Below are 17627 nucleotides of genomic sequence, written 5' to 3' on the forward strand. Positions count from 1 at the left end.
AAATAAATAAATGAGTTCAAAACTGTTCAACTATTGTCTTTCTCTCTCTTTGAGTCAACTATTCACCACATGTTATGCATTGTAGTGCTAGCTAGCTGTAGCTTATGCTTTCAGTACTAGATTCTCTGATCCTTTGATTGGGTGAACAGCATGTCAGTTCTTGCAGTAAGAGCTGTGATAGGTTGGAGGACATCCTCCGGAAGTTGTCATAATTACTGTGTAAGTCTATGGAAGGGGGTGAAAACGATGAGCCTCCTAGGTTTTGTATTGAAGTGCAATGTACCCAGAGGAGGACCGAAACTAGCTGTCCTCCGGCTACACCCCGGTAATACCCAACAGGGTGCTGTTTAGGCTACTGTATATCTTCATTGCAAAACAGTGTGTATTAATCAATTTAGTGACGTGAATATATTCAGTATAGTTTTTTGTGATAAAGGATAACTTTTTTAATGTTTCACTATTTAAAAAAAAAAAAGAATTCACTGAGGAGGATGGCCCTCTGAGGAGCCTGCACTGAACCCATGGTGATATAAAATATTAGCAATAGCCATATTACTGTGCAATGTACACATTCTATTTTCTGGATAGGTTTTTTAAGTATCAGCCAACCACATCGTGTTGTCAAGAGTAGTAGGCATTTTAGTGACAGAGGGCATGGGTAGGAAGGACCCACTTGCATACAACCACACACACACACCCGAAGAAGTTTAACTTTCATATACACACAGAGCACAATGAAGAATGAACATTGAGAGGGAATTGACATTGATTAAAGAAAAGAAGACATTGATTAAAGAAAAGAAGAAGAAACAAATTGGGACTAGAATTTAGTAAAATAATAATGTAAAGGTTACATATGTTAAATGTTAGAAAACATGGGGAAATATACAGTAGGAGATATTAAAGGGTGATTAGTAAATATACAGTAGGAGTTATTAAAGGGTGATTAGTGAATATACAGTAGGATATTAAAAGGTGATTAGTGAATATACAGTAGGAGATATTAAAAGGTGATTAGTGAATATACAGTAGGAGATATTAAAGGGTGATTAGTGAATATACAGTAGGAGATATTAAAAGGTGATTAGTAAATATACAGTAGGAGATATTAAAGGGTGATTAAAGTAATGCAGTAAAATGGTAAAGAATGTTATGACGTTTGCTTTTAGGGTACAATGTATATTAGACCATGTTAGATGGGCCTAGAGGACAAGGCCTTAGGGCCTGTAGGAGGTTGGCAATGAGATGTTGTAATGATGAAATGTTATAATGTTTAAAATATTAGATGTTTAGGATGTAAGGGGTGATCATGAGTTAGGGAGGAGTTAATACATTAGGTTGGAGTGAGATTATAATTGAGTGGAGTAAAGAAGGTTGTTTAAAAATGTATGTTTTAAAAGTTAAAGTTAATGAAGTATATAAAAGTCAGAACAGCCAGTAGGTTGAAGCGTACGTCCTGCTTAGGTGAGAAAAGGGCGGGTGTTAGGGGGTGCTGAAAAAAACAACCTTTTGAGCAATACCCGCTTTGGGTGTGACCCACTGAGTGCGTCATTTGAGCATGTGTTAGCCACAAAGAGTTAGCAGAAAGGAAGATGGAGGGTAGCAGACATTGATTTTAGAGAAGGGGAGGACATCCTTTGAGCTTGCTAGAAGAACCGGTCACCTGCAGGAACAAGATTTTTATTGTATTCATATTTTTATTGTACTTAAAGTAAAATTCTAGGAGGAATCCTTAAGGTTACCTCATTGATAGAAATGTGTTAAAGTAGTTGTTAGAGATTTTTTACACTGTCTGAGGGACTGATCATCCTGAGGCGGGAGCCAAAAAACTGGTTATCAAGTTGTAGAAGGTAAAGAAAAACGTTTTTCTTGTTATTGAATGTTGTGCTAAAATTGTAATAGACCACAAAAAAAATGTGGGTTTAGTTAACGGGATTGCAGCCCTAAGAGTTAACGGGATTGATATGACAACAGCCAGTGAAAGTGAGGAGCGCCAAATTCAAACAACAGAAATCTCATAATTAAACTTCCTCAAACATACATGTATCTTATACCATTTTACAGGTAATCTTTTGTTGTTAATTTACAGCAAAAGCACCACAATCGATTATGTTAGGTCACCGCCAAGTCACAGAAAAATTCAGCCATTTTTCCAGCCAGAGAGGAGTCACAAAAAGCACAAATAGAGATAAAATGAGTCATTAACCTTTGATGATCTTCATCAGATTTTAATTTTTTAATTTGACCTTTATTTAACTAGGCAAGTCAGTTAAGAACAAACTCTTATTTTTATTTTCAATGATGGCCTAGGAACAGTGGGTTAACTGCCTGGTTCAGGGGCAGAACAACAGATTTGTACCTTGTCAGCTCGGGGGTTTGAACTTCCAACCTTCCAGTTACTAGTCCAACACTCCAACCACTAGGCTACCCTGCCTCCCACTCATAGGACTTCATGTTACACAATACATATATGTTTTGTTCGATAAAGTGCATATTTATTTAAAAAAAATCTGTTTATATTGGCGCGTTATGTTCAGTAGTTCCAAAAACATCCATTGATATTGCAGAGAGCCACATCTATTTACAGAAATACTCATTATAAATGTCCATGAAAATACAATTGTTAGACATGGAAATATAGATACACTTCTCCTTAATGCAACTGCTGTCAGATTTCAAAAAAGCTTTACGGAAAAAGCAAACCATGCAATAATCTGAATACAGCTTTCAGACAACAAAGCAGCTGTAACATCAGGAGAGTGATGGGTGTGGAGTCAGGCGCAGAGAGCAGAAGTTTCACGGGAAAAAAACGCTTTAATGTCCACAGTAAACAGAAACAGGTTCAAAAATGGGTGAAGCCAAAACACAGGCGCAACACAACCCAAAGACCACTGTTACATAAACCGGACGGCGAAAACCCAAAATGAACAATACACCTCCAACGTACAATGACAACAAGCCCGCACAAACACAAGCGGGCTAAACAAACTTAAATAATACCCACCCCAAAACCACAACAAGGAACAGGTGAAAACAATTAGACCAAAACAAACGAAAAGGAAAAAGGGATCGGTGGCAGCTAGTCGACCGGCGACGACGACCGCCGAGCGCCACCCGAACAGGAATGGTCGGTGATATTTGTGACAGCAGCCAAAAAGATATCCACCATATTGGGTAGTCAATATTAGTCATAAATAGTATTATAAATATTCACTTACCTTTGATGATCTTCACTAGAATGCACTCAGATGAATCCCAGTTCCACATTAAATGTTTGATTTGTCAAATAGTTCCGTTACTGTCCGTAGAAACATGTCAAATGATGTATGGAATCAATCTATAGGATGTTTTTAATATAAAACTTCAATAATATTCCAACCAGAGAATTATGTCTGTAGAAAAGCAATGGAATGAGAGCGAAGTCTCTCGTGACCGCGCCTCAGAACCTGTGGCAATCTGCCAGACACCTGGCTCAAACAGCCCTTATGAGCCCCCACTTCACAGTAGAATCCTCAAACAAGTTTCTAAGGACGGTTGACAGCTAGTGGAAGCCTTAGGAAGTGCAACATAACCAATATCCCACTGTGTATTAAATAGGGGCTGGGTTGAAAATCGACCAACCTCAGATTTCCAACTTCCTGTTTGGATTTCTTCTCAGGTTTTTGCCTGCCATATAAGTTCTGTTATACTCACAGACATAATTCAAACAGTTTTAGAAACTTCAGAGTGTTTTCTATCCAATACTAACATATATATGCATATATTAGCAACTGGGACTGAGGAGCAGGCCGTTTACTCTGGGCACCTTTCATCCGAGCTACTCAATACTGCCCCTGCAGCCATAAGACGTTTTAAGGGCACTGAAGGTGTCTATCAATTTAATTCACTGTTGAGTTTCTGAAACCCTGTGTTGTCAGAGTCTCACCAAACCTCAACTAAATGTTGTAATAAATAATGTGGAAATTGGGCAAATTGATATGACCAAACTGCTTGGAGTAACCCTAGATTGTAAGCTGTCATGGTCAAAACATATTGATGCAGTAGTAGCTAGGATGGGGAGAAGTCTGTCTATAATAAAGTGATGCTCTGCAGCACTATCAACAAGGCAGGTCCTACAGGCCCTAGTTTTGTCGTACCTTGACTACTGTTCAATCGTGTGGTCAGGTGCCACAAAAAAAGGACTCAGGAAAATTTAAATCGGCTCAGAACAGGGCAGCACGGCTGGCCCTTGGATGTACACAGAGAGCTAATATTAATAATATGCATGTCAATCTTTCCTGGCTGAAAGTGGAGGAGAGATTAACTTCATTACTACTTTTATTTATGAGAGGTTGAATGCACCGAGCTGTCTGTCTAAACTACTGGCACACAGCTCGGACACTAGAGGTCGACTGATTAATCGGAATGGCCGATTAATTAGGGCCGATTTCAAGTTTTCATAATCGATGCGGTGCGCATTTGCGAAAAGGACTGTCGTTGCTCCAATTTGTACCTAACCATAAACACCAATGCCTTTCTTAAAATCATGACACAAGTACATATTTCTAAACCTGCATATTTAGTTAATATTGCCTGCTAACATGAATTTCTTTTAACTAGGGAAAATGTGACACTTCTCTTGCAACAGAGTCAGGGTATATGCAGCAGTTTGGGCCACCTGGCTCGTTGCGAACTGTGTGAAGACTATTTCTTCCTAACAAAGACAGCCAACTTCGCCAAATGGGCGATGATTTAACAAAAGGGCATTTGCGGGAAAAAAAGCACAATCTTTGCACGACTGTACCTAACCATAAACATCAATGCCTTTCTTAAAATCAATACACAGAAGTATATATTTTTAAACCTGCATATTTAGCTAAAAGAAATCCAGGTTAGCAGGCAATATTGACCAGGTGAAATTGAATCACTTCTCTTACGTTTATTGCACGCAGAGTCAGGGTATATGCAACAGTTTGGGCCGCCTGGCTTGTTGCGAACTAATTTTCCAGAATTGTACGTAATTATGACATAACATCGAAGGTTGTGCAATGTAACAGGAATATTTAGACTTATGGATGCCACCCGTCAGATAAAATATGGAACGGTTCCGTATTTCACTGAAAGAATAAACGTTTTGTTTTCGAGATGATAGTTTCCGGATTCGACCATATTAATAACCTAAGTTTTTCTGTGTGTTATTATGTTATAATTAAGTCTATAATTTGATAGAGCAGTCTGACTGAGCGATGGTAGGCACCAGCAGGCTCGTAAGCATTCATTCAAACAATACTTTTGTGCGTTTTGCCAGCAGCTCAATGCTTCAAGCATTGCACTGTTTATGACTTCAAGCCTATCAACTCCCGAGATGAGGCTGGTGTAACCGATGTGAAATGGATAGCTAGTTAGCGGGGTGCGCGCTAATAGCGTTTCAAATGTCACTCGCTCTGAGACTTGGAGTAGTTGTTCCCCTTGCGCTGCAAGGGCCACAGATTTTGTGGTGCGATGGGTAACGCTGCTTCGAGCGTCGTTGTTGTCGATGTGTTCCTGGTTAGAGCCCAGGTAGGAGCCTAAAGTGCCTATAAGAACATCCAATAGTCAAAGGTATATGAAATACAAATCGTATAGAGAGAAATAGTCCTATAAGTCCTATAATAACTACAACCTAAAACTTCTTACCTGGGAATATTGAAGACTCACGTTAAAAGGAAACACCAGCTTTCATATATTCTCATGTTCTGAGCAAGGAACTTAAATGTTAGCTTTCTTACATGGCACATATTGCACTTTTACTTTCTTCTGCAAAACTTTGTTCTTGCATTATTTAAATCAAATTGAACATGTTTAATTATTTATTTGTGGCTAAATTGATTTTATTGATGTATTATATTAAGTTACAATAAGTGTTCATTCAGTATTGTTGTAATTGTCATTATTACAACAACAAAAAAATTGTCTGATTAATCGGTATCTGCTTTTTTGGTCCTCCAATAATCGGGACCTGCATTGAAAAATCATAATCGGTTGACCTCTATCGGACACCCATGCATACCCCACAAGACATGCCACAAGAGGTCTCTTCACAGTCCGCAAGTCCAGAACAGACTATGGGAGGCACACTGTACTACACTGAGCCATGACTACATGGATCTCTATTCCGCATCAAGTAACTGATGCAAGCAGTTATGTTAGATTTTAAAAAACAGATGAAAAAAACCTTATGGAATAGCGGAAACTGCGAAACACAAACATTGGCACAGACACACACACACACTAGTCATACACATGGATTTAGTACTGTAGCTATGTGGTATTGGTGGATTAGGGGCCTAAGGGCACACAGTGTTGTGAAATCTGTGAATGTATTGTAATGTTTTTAAAATTGTATAAACTGCTTTAATGATGCTGGACCCCAGGAAGAGTAGTTGTTGCTTTGGCAGCAGCTAATGGGGATCCATAATAAATACAAATACATGGTGTTTTACTCTAGGTTTCTGAAATAGACTTGATTAATTGAGGATTTTTAGCATCTGGTTAATTAGTCTATCGGGAACCCGAGTAGCTGGTATAAAGTAACCTAACCGGAGACCCAACTATAGGTACTAAGTGCATTGGTAGGACTCATAGGGAGGGGTGTCTCAGGGCTAAAATGTGTAAAAACCTGTTTTTGCTTTGTCATTATGGGGTATTGTGTGTAGATTGATGAGGGAAAAAAAAACAATTTAATCAATTTTAGAATAAGGCTGTAACGTAACAAAACGTAGAAAAAGTCAAGGGGTCTAAATACTTTCCAAATGCACTGTACTTTGTCAAGGTGTACGGCCTGTCGGACGACCTGGCCAATCAACTGTGGATAGTGCTGCAGCATGCCATGGGCAAGGCTGGAGGCCACAGTGACGCTGGTGCAGTGCATCCCAACACCTTGGCAGGTTCTTCAAGCTCTACCACAACACGGTGTCCGTGAGGGTGCAGGAACTGGCTACAGAGGACCTGACGGACGACAAGACTGTGTCCCTCCTCACCTGGTTCCTCAATTAATACCTACAAAAGTAAGTCTATACTACCCTCTCTGTGACTCGTACAGACAATTGTAAATTGTTTAAATTTTACATTAATCGAAGGGCGGTACAGAATAAAGCCAATGTCAAATCCAAATAAATTATTTTCTACCTTCAGTCGTGCTTCTACTAAAACTCCAGATCTAACTGGGTGATCATTAAATCATGGGATTTATGTCTGTTACTTGGTCTTAGCAGGTGAATGATTTATTTTCAAATGATTATACTCGTTAGCAAGCTATGGCTCCATACAGAATTAAGCTAGCGTTTTGATTAAAAATTAAAATAGCTTGCAAAATAACTTTACTTAATCGATTTTGGTAGCTAGAATCAGACAACGTGAGTTACAAATCGTTAATAACAATTACTTGCCTAGTTAAATAATGTTAAAAAACAACAAAATTCGCTTCCAAAATTTATTTTGGACAACATTGCCAATATATGCACAACATTGCCAATATACCACGTCTAAGGGCTGTATCCAGGCACTCTGCGTTGCGCGCAAGAACAGCCTTTAGCCTTGGTATATCGGTAATATACCGCACCCCCTCATGCCATATTGTTTAAACATAGTGTAACCGATGTGAAATGGCTAGCTAGTTAGCGGTGTTGTGCGCTAATAGCGTTTCAGTCGGTGACCTTGAAGTAGTTGTTCCCCTTTGCAAGGGCCGCGGCTTTTTTTTGGAGCGATGGGTAACGACGATTCGAGGGTGGCTGTTCTCCAAGTGTGCAGAGCCCAGGTTCGAGACCAGGTAGGGGCAAGGAGAGTGACGGAAAGCTATACTGTTACAATGGCATGAGGCTGGTAGCATAGCATGTCTCTTAATTGAATAGAGGCAGTTGTTTTCAACAACCCTCATCAAATATTCAAAAAATAATTACACTAATGAGATGTATCCACCAATCCAAAGAAAGGATAGGCAGGTACTGGACAACCCGCCGTGCCGCAAACATCGACTACGTCATCCAAAAACATGGCAGACATTGGATGTTTAATATCTTTGGCGGTGAGTGATACATTTTAAAAATCTGCGTTAGTGACAATTATTTGAATAATTCAATGGATGTTTTGTTCACAAAGCTGATGACTAAAGTGCAGTGCTTGACTTGGACTGAAATAGGTTCTGGTACAAACTTTAGGTGCACGAGCTCCACAATACTTTTTGAGCTAACATTCTACAAGACGAACAGTAGAAAATGTGAGGTGCTGGAACTCATCTCTGGTGAGCTCCTGCCCAATGTGTCTTTATTATGCATTTTCAAATCGGACTTCACTATATGGTCGTGTATGGAAATTCGCTTTCTGTGACGGGTGTCAGTTAAACTGCAGTACCGAAGCCAAACTGTAGGAGCAGTCGAAACCGTAATTCTAGACCGGAACCGTGGCCCCTTGGGATAGACAGTCAGCCTTGAATATGCCCCCTGGAACGTGCCAGAGCGTCCGACGTAGCCCACTACCCAGCGTGTAGTAGCTAGCTTACCTGGTGTCGTTGAAATCGCTGCTGAAATGATTTTGAACTAAAACATATTTGAAAAGGAGCTATTCGAAGATACTACGTGAGTTTGATTGTTGATTTCACCTGCTATCAAACTATTTAGCGAGCTAGCTGTCTGACTAACGTTATCTAGCTAGCTAACGTTAACATAGCTAACTCGCCAGCGCTTCCCACAATTTGCTGCTAGCTAGTTAATGGCAGTATAAGCGGACAGTTAGTTAACGGATGAATGTTACAACTAGCTATATTAACCAAACAAGGCAACTGGCTAGTATCTTTCTGCCTTGGAATTCACAAATTTGATCCGGCATTAACGTTAGCTGACATCAAAGATATTTATAACTAACCCCTTTCTGTCTGTGCTGATATCTTGCTTGGAGACCATGATTCAGGTTGGTTGCGTTTCAGGCTGTGTTTTATGCAGTCGCCCTGCGTATCTGTCATTGGCCAAACTCAAATAGCACTGCTTTATCACACCGTCACGTTACTAGATTTTTGCTCACTGAATGGAACAAATGTTTCCCACCCACTTGTCACATCTGTTTGAGAGAAGGTTCTTTCTAAGTAGCTCATGAGAGTGGGTGGGTCCTTTCTACCTCAGTAGCTTACGAGGGAAGGTCATTTTTATTCTAGTTTCCTGTGTTCTTCAGTTTTTATCATGTGATGATGTTTTGGTGATGTGTTTTCGTCTGTATAATACCTCTGGCAGAGTCATGGCAGAAGCTCATCAGGCTGTGGCGTTCCAGTTCACCGTCTCTCCAGATGGCATTGATCTGCAGTTGAGCCACGAGGCCCTGAGACAAATCTACCTGTCTGGCCTGCATTCCTGGAAGAAAAAGTTTATCCGCTTCAAGGTGCTCCAACACTTAAATTGTATTCAAACTTTGTCTCAAGGGAAATTAGCCATCAGACATACAAATACCAAGTTGTACAGACATTCAACAACATCAGATCACGTAAATGCAACCAACAGTGACGTTGATGTGTCAAACAGATGGGATATAATTTCCTCCACAGAATGGGGTGATGACCGGGGTGTACCCTGGCAGTCCCACCGGCCTGATGTTAGTGGTGGGGCTGTACATGGGGAGGGCAAAGTACGTCCAAGCTGACCCTTCCTTGGCACTGTTCACCAAAGTGGGTGCTCACCTGCCTGTTAGGTAAAGTCTCAACTCGCTATCCCAATGATGCTGACTAAACTTTGAAAAATATAGAATCACCATAGATAAAATGATAATTGCCTGATGTTTATGGCCAGTAAGTGATGCTTTGCCTCTCTCCTTGCAGTCGCTACATGTCCTTTGAGAAACAACAGGTGGTTGGTGGGGTGCTAGTTGGCACAGGGCTCTGGGTGGCTATTTTCTTCACCATGCGAACTGCACTCAAGTGGCTGCTCTCCTGGCATGGATGGATGTATGCCCATCACGGCACCGTGTCATGGAAGACACGCATCTGGCTGGTGAGTCGACTGCAAACGACCATGTCAGTTGTTGCCTCGTGGGAAACCAATGCCGGGTGGAGGTGGGGGCGACAGAAATATTATACCTAGAAGGATCATATGTCAGAAATATCTCCCCCAGACCAAATAAACAGAAGACTGGTGGAAAGAAAAAATATATATATGATCCTTTTTATTTGAAGGTAGACTTCTCCTTTAACAGACCAGCCCATAATTGTGAGTGCAGGTACTGGTGAAAATCTTCTCCGGGAGGCGGAATCCCCAGTTGTACAGCTTCCAGACATCGTTACCACAGCTTATCCTCTGCCCTCGGTGAAAGACACCATCAACAGAGTGAGTGACAGAAACAAAACACAGCTCCACTTAACCATCTTTTAAAAAATATATATAATAATTAAAACCATTTACTAGAAGGGTACAATGTGGCTATTTTATAGAACTCCTGAAGGTGTGCAATGTTAGATTGTCATACATGTTTCCTCTGCCAGTACCTTGAATCTGCCCATCCGCTCATGGACGACGAACAGTACTTGAGGATGGAGGGTCTTGCCAAGGATTTTGAGAAAGGCCTGGGTCCTAAACTTCAGTGGTACCTGAAACTCAAATCCTGGTGGGCTACAAACTATGTAAGTCACGTTTAATTAAATATTGTTTTCATCAGATTTTCTTAGATAGCTTCATTAATTTTCCATAACTTGTCTTGCTGTTCTCAGGTCAGTGACTGGTGGGAGGAGTACATCTACCTAAGAGGCCGTGGACCAATCATGGTCAACAGCAACTACTATGCAATGGTAAGAGTCAGAACTAGCATTATATATAATCAAGCTGCTAGGAATGTAATAATATCACAGACTTACTGAACCCAGGGGTGCAACATCACAAGACTTCTGGGAACGCTTGTGAAACCAGACAGACCAGGCTGGGGTTTGAGAAGTGAAAAATTATTCAAAAGTTATTTATTTTCTCAAAATGTAAAGGCACAACCTAGATTGGAGCCAATGTCTTTAAGTAGTTGAACATATTATTTCCCAACCTGCATGTATACCTCGTGAAACTGACACGTTTTAATTTTTGTCAAAAAACATTAAAACATACAATCTACCTGCAGCGAAGCTGCTTAACATTTACATTACATTCAGTCATCTTAAAGACTCCCATCCAGAGCAACCAGGGCACGTTGACTGATCTTGAACCAGCGACCTGTCGGCCACCGGCCCAAGCCCCCAACCACCAGGCCACCAAGATCCCCCCCACAGTTCCTGAGAGCTGCCCCTCAACCATCCAAGACCCCCTCTGAAAAAAACCTCTCCCACAATTCCACACACCTAAAACCCTCCCAAGCCACCGTCCCCCAATGCCCAAACCAACAAAATGAACAAAAGAGAAAACCAAAGGAAAACAACAGACATCAAGGACAACAGTATTCTAAACATCAAGGCCAACTGGATACATTTCGGTGCATGTGTGGCAATATTTACGTGTGTGTGTGCACAACTGTGCATTTTAATGCTTGTGTACAAGCACCTGCACGGCATCAGCCTCAGGCAATATCATTTTTTACTTTTGTCTTTGACTGTCATTTTTTAAATTTTATTTTACCTTTATTTAACCAGGCAAGTCAGTTAAGAACAAATTCTTATTTTCAATGACGGCCTGGGAACAGTGGGTTAACAGAACGACAGATTTGTACCTTGTCAGCTCGGGGGTTTGAACTCGCAACCTTCCGGTTACTAGTCCAACGCTCTAACCACTAGGCTACCCTGCCGCCCCATTCTATTCCCCCAGTCAGCAACTTCACTCCCACTTGTCTCCAGTTCCTCATCTTAACCCTCAGCTCCCCTCAGCCCATCCCACCTATCTCTGCTGGCCACCCTCTTCACATTTCTATCTTTCAACTATGTTGTGATGTCTAACACACTTTGAATCTATCTAATCGAATAGAATCCACAGATTGCGAATTGAAGATTAGTAATTGACTGACCTGGTCTCTCCAGATCTCCCAACAATACTATTTCTAGGGTCAATTTGAGATGAATATTCTGATTTTTCAGCCATTCCTGAACCTGAGACCAGGAACAGGCTTCCTGAGGGCAATACCAAAACAAATGGTCTATTGATTCTGGATCCTCACAACAACATCTGCAGAGCTGCGATGATTGTATGCCCCAAATATTCAACATTTTGTTGGTTGCAAGAATTCTGTACAATAGTCTTGAATCTTGCATTGTTTTATATACTCTGTGCCATGGAAGACTAGCGAGAGCGGTGATGCTAGCACATTGCTAGCGAGAGCGGTGATACTAGAGGGGTGATACCAGCGAGAGCAGTGATACCAGCGAGAGCGGTGATGCTAGCACATTGCTAGCGAGAGCGGTGATACAAGAGTAGTGGTACCGGCGAGAGCGGCGAGAGCGGCGGTACCGGCGAGCAATTTTCTCATAATTTTCCAGGTATTTACCTCTCCATGTTTGCAGGATCTTGTCTATTTTTACTAGTTTTCTTTTGAAATGTATTGTGGAGAACTCATTTATATCTTTTGTGAATACCAAGTATGTCTTCTGCCCAGTCAGCCCATTTTATAGGTAAACGGTAATGTTAACGATCCAATATGTAATATGGTACACTTATCATAATTGATGCTAGCGAGAGCCGTGATGCTAGCGAGAGCCGTGATGCTAGCGAGAGCCGTGATGCTAGCGAGAGGCGTGATGCTAGCGAGAGCCGTGATGCTAGCGAGAGGCGTGATGCTAGCGAGAGCCGTGATGCTAGCGAGAGCCGCGAGCAGGTTTTTTATTTTTATTTTTTATTCAACTGTCACCATGCACCTGCAACAAAGACAGCTCAGATGTGCGAGTGGCGTTTTTAAATGTTTTATGGAAGGTGTACTTTTGAGAGGACAGCCTGCACATGCTCAGTTCGGCGGAGACGACCGTTAGACCCGATGACGTGTTTCTACTCATGAGCTTAGCTAGCCATCGCCTCCATGTCATCGCCTACAAGTTTGATCAGGGCTTTCTATTGGAGAAGCACTTTTAGCCTATTTTCATACGTGGGGCGGCAGGGTAGCCTAGTGGTTAGAGTGTTGGACTAGTAACAGAAAGGTTGCAAGTTCAAATCCCCGAGCTGACAAGGTACAAATCTGTCGTTCTGCCCCTGAACAGGCATTTAACCCACTGTTCCTAGGCCGTCATTGAAAATAAGAATTTGTTCTTAACTGACTTGCCTAGTTAAATAAAGGTAAAATAAATAAAAAATACTGTACTGTCTTTGATAAGTTTGTTATTAATATTATTATATGTTTATGGGTGTTTACCAATTTCATCAGACTCTATTTGATCAGATTCTCTTGGCAATGTTTCTCTTTATCCCTTGTAGATGTTTTTTCTCATTCATTCAGTGATTGTCATCTTTTTCTCCATTCTCACTCCTCTCTCTCAGGACTTCCTGTATGTGTTCCCCACCAGTCTGCAGGCTGCTCGGGCAGGCAATGCTATCCATGCCATCATGCTGTACAGGAGAATGCTGGACCGAGCGCAGATCAAACCGGTAAATAGCCTTCACTTTTGGTCACTGCTTCTTATCTATTTGCTTTATGACCATAATGTGTGTTCCTCTTCCCTCTGTATTTAATACCAAATGACATAAATATGGTTGTTTCTGTTTCACACTTGCGGACGGGATGTTTTCTCTGGTGCAGCTCTTTGCACTGGATAAAAGAGTTCCTCTTTGCTCCGCCCAATGGGAGCGCTTGTTCAATACGTCCCGCCTCCCAGGCCTGGAACGGGGTAAGAGGAGGGAGCGTTATTGTCACAGACCAACTTTGGATCCAGCTCACCCCTTATCCCTCCCACCCATTCCTGTCCCCATGGAAGTCCTGTTTCACCAGCATGTTCCAGAAAAACAAACCCGTGTATCACCCATTTGGCCTGCATTCATAACTGTTTGGTACTGTCTGACACTGTAAGTGATTGTAAGTCCTTACTGGAATTACTGTTTTTTGCACCTAGTGTTTTTGTCCAGAAATATAGTTTATTTTGACCCAGACAACCATATTTCTCAAGTCTGTAACATGCTGGTGAACTAGGATCAGCTATCTCAAACCCTTCCCCATCCCCTCTAATCATGCCCTTCAATTTTTTGTATTTTAAAAAAAAAATCCCCACCCATCTGTCTTTCTTCTCTTCTCTTCCGTGGGAGAAATGTTTCCGTGAGCCGTTCTGGTTCCTCCACCACCCCCCACCCCTGTAGCTCCCCTCCCGTCAGTTTCTAGGAGAGCAGGCTTTCGTGCTTTGGTCATTTTTCCTTTTCTTTCTTTTTGCCTTTCAGCTCATGCTTCAAAATACCATTCCAATGTGCTCAGCGCAATATGAGCGTATGTTCAACACCAGTCGTATCCCAGGCGTAGATACAGGTAGATGGCCACTTCTTCCTCCCCAGTCTCTCAATCACACAGACTAAAGCAGTTCTAACAACCAACCAAATTGGTGTAACCAATTGCAGATTGAACAGATTATTTGATCATTTTTTATTTAACAACGTGTACATTAAATGTACACAGACTTTGCACAAATATATTTCCAGGCAATGTGCACTTTCATACAGGCCAAGTGGCATCGCAGGATGGAGCTGTTTTCTCAGTGCCAAGTTGACATAACAGATTGGCTATTTAGACCCTGGAATAAAGGGGGCTATTTTTTTTGTGACCGAGGCTACAAAGTGTCCTGAATTAGACCCCCCCCGTAGACTCCCATGATTCATTGCAATCCTCTTCATTGTGTGTTTTTAACTATTGTTTCATGCCAAAGAATCCCACTGCAGTTCTGACTGCTGCTTGGAAATGACATCAACCATAGTTTGTGCTTTAGAGCCACTCTCCCAAGTCTTTCTCTTGAAACAACAGTTCAAAGCACTTTTAGTCTCTCCAAGGTATCTGCTTGATACTGTCTTAGTTGCTAGAAAAACCCTTTTTACACATGTTGTAGTACTGCAGTTTCCACCTGTTTTGTTGTGCAAATTATTCAGTAGGTCCACATTGTGTGAATAGTTTTATCAGAGTTCCTTTTTAAGCCATAATCATATTCTTGTTTAGATTTAGTTGGAAGTTACACAAAGTTGTCCCTCTCTACCCTTGTGCTTGTCCAGACACCATCCAGCATATGCAGGACAGCAGGCACATCGTGGTGTACCACGGGGCGCTACTTCAAGGTGCCCATGTTCTACGACGGTAAGGTGCTGTCGCCCAGGGCCGTAGAGCAACAGATGGAGCGCATCCTGGCTGACCCCTCTGAACCCCAGCCGGGGGAGGAGTGCCTGGCCGCCCTCACTGCTGGGGACAGGTACGCTAACGCTGCACATGTAATGTGTGCCATTTAGCAGAGGCTTTTATCTAACGCGACGTGTCCATTTTCTTATGGGCAGCTCAGCTGGAATGGAACTGCCCGTTACAAGAGCCATGCTCAACCAACTGAGAGACACCTTAACAAACACACACCATCTCAGATGGTTGTGAAATCGTTTCTGAGAAATTAACTTCAATGATTGCACCCGAATTGGCTTTTTTAAATTTTATTATAGGATTCATATAATATTCAATAAATATAGTACATTTGGATCCAACAATAAATAAGACATGAGGATTTCACAGAAATGTAAACACAATCACCCACAGCCCCCCCATACCCCACTTCAGTCCCAACCCCCAAACAGACCGAATTGGATCAACCCAAATATTGAAGGCGGTGTGTCAGTAATACATTATTTGATCAAACAGTTTCCTCAATGGTATGTTCACCCCGTCTGGCAGGGTTCCCTGGGCGGAGGCCCGCGAGCTCTACCTGAGACAGGGCAGGAACCAGCAGGCCCTGGACACTGTGGAGAAGGCTGCCTTCTTTGTGACCCTGGACGACACAGAGCAGCGTTACAAGGCTGAGGATCCTATCCGATCCCTGGACAGCTACGCCAAGTCCCTGCTGCACGGCAAATGCTACGACCGGTGAGACCGAGGGCTCCAATCCTTCATGTTATGCACAGGGAGTGTGGGAAATGCGCTCCACAAATGAAATGTCATTATTATAATCTACCTGAGACCTAATTTATTCTACAGATTACCCTTTACAAAAGAATGTTCAAGAATGAGCTGTTATAACTACTTATGAATGTTACTGAATGTTTATAAATTAAGACATTTTCATAAATGTTATGAATGCTTATGAATTAAATCACTTTTAAATGCTTGTATAATAAATAAATATTCTATAATGAAATACTAGAGTTTGTATCTTACTCCATCCTCAAGCACTGGTTTGTGTTTGTCTTTTTTCTGTAGGTGGTTTGACAAGTCCTTCAACCTCATCGTGTTCAGGAACGGGACCATGGGTCTGAACGCGGAGCACAGCTGGGCAGATGCCCCCATCATAGGGCACCTCTGGGAGGTAGCTAGCAGAGTAGAGCCCTTCTGCTTCTTTAGTTGTGTTCATGTTTACAGTGTGTCTATAGGTTATCAGGAATCGCTACCAGGCAGAACAAATGGTGCACGTCTCTAAATGATGTTATTGTCCAATTGTAGCATGTGCTGTCGATGGACCCTGTGAAGCTGGGTTACACAGAGGAAGGCCACTGCAAAGGAAACCCCCATCCGTCCCTCCCAGGCCCTCAGAGGCTGCAGTGGAACATCCCAGCTGAGGTAGCCTACCACAGGGGGTTTGGGTTAAACTACAATGTTGTAGGGATGTTCCCCTTTTCAAACGGGATTTATTGTTTTCAGAATTGTCATCAATTAATGCACATCAGTAATGCACACACAGGCCTTTCCATTCTGTTTGATTGTTATAATGATCAAATCTAATTCCCGGTGATCCTGTCTGTTTGGTACAAGTGTGATAATAGATTAGACAGTAGAAATACCTTCAGATTTCACATCTTTAAGCCACCTGAGCTCTAATCTTTCTGAGGACCCCCCCCCCCTTCAACTGTCTACTCTCAAATCTTCAAATGAAATCAAGAACTGAGGCTCTTTGATCAAATACATCAGAGACCCCCAGTGAAATGTGCTGATTGTCAGTGTCTTTGTTCCCCGTGTGCGTGCCCCAGTGTCAGACGGCCATCGCCAGCTCTCTGATGGTGGCCAAGGCCCTGGCAGACGACGTCGACTCACACATCATCCCCTTCCACTGCTTCGGGAAGGGCCTGATCAAAAAGTGTCGCACCAGCCCCGATGCCTTCATCCAGATCGCCCTGCAGCTGGCTCACTTCAGGGTAGGGTCCTTATCTCTGCCCCTGTTGACTGGCAACAGTAAAGAGGATCAGCTGATTGGATGAGTCCGTTGGCTGATTAGCCAACTAGGCAATTGGAAGGAAGGAGGGTGAGATTGATATAATAAAACCAAGGTTGGGAATGTAGCTTCTTTAGGACGTGTGAATGAATACCAGTGTTAAGAGATGATGCTGTAAGTAGCTGTCAACAATCAGTAGTTTGATAAGATAAAAATCCTCCTTAACAAGGACGATAGCTATAACAAACATACTTTTATTATTTATTAACCAAACATGACAAGACTCAATTGTGCCAGCAAGACAAACTGAGTCTTTACTCTAGTTATAATATGTTATAACCACACATTACAGGACTGTTAACTGAGT

The 17627-nt window shown here is 42.0% G+C and overlaps 1 pseudogene; it reads left to right on the plus strand.

Annotated features, from left to right (window-relative positions):
- The first annotated feature begins 8414 nt into the window (after positions 1–8414).
- Positions 8415–17321, plus strand: LOC135534205 (carnitine O-palmitoyltransferase 1, liver isoform-like; annotated as a pseudogene).
- Positions 17322–17627: the final 306 nt, after the last annotated feature.

This window comes from Oncorhynchus masou, unplaced genomic scaffold, assembly GCF_036934945.1.
Source record: "Oncorhynchus masou masou isolate Uvic2021 unplaced genomic scaffold, UVic_Omas_1.1 unplaced_scaffold_3127, whole genome shotgun sequence".
In the NCBI taxonomy this organism is placed as follows: domain Eukaryota; kingdom Metazoa; phylum Chordata; class Actinopteri; order Salmoniformes; family Salmonidae; genus Oncorhynchus; species Oncorhynchus masou.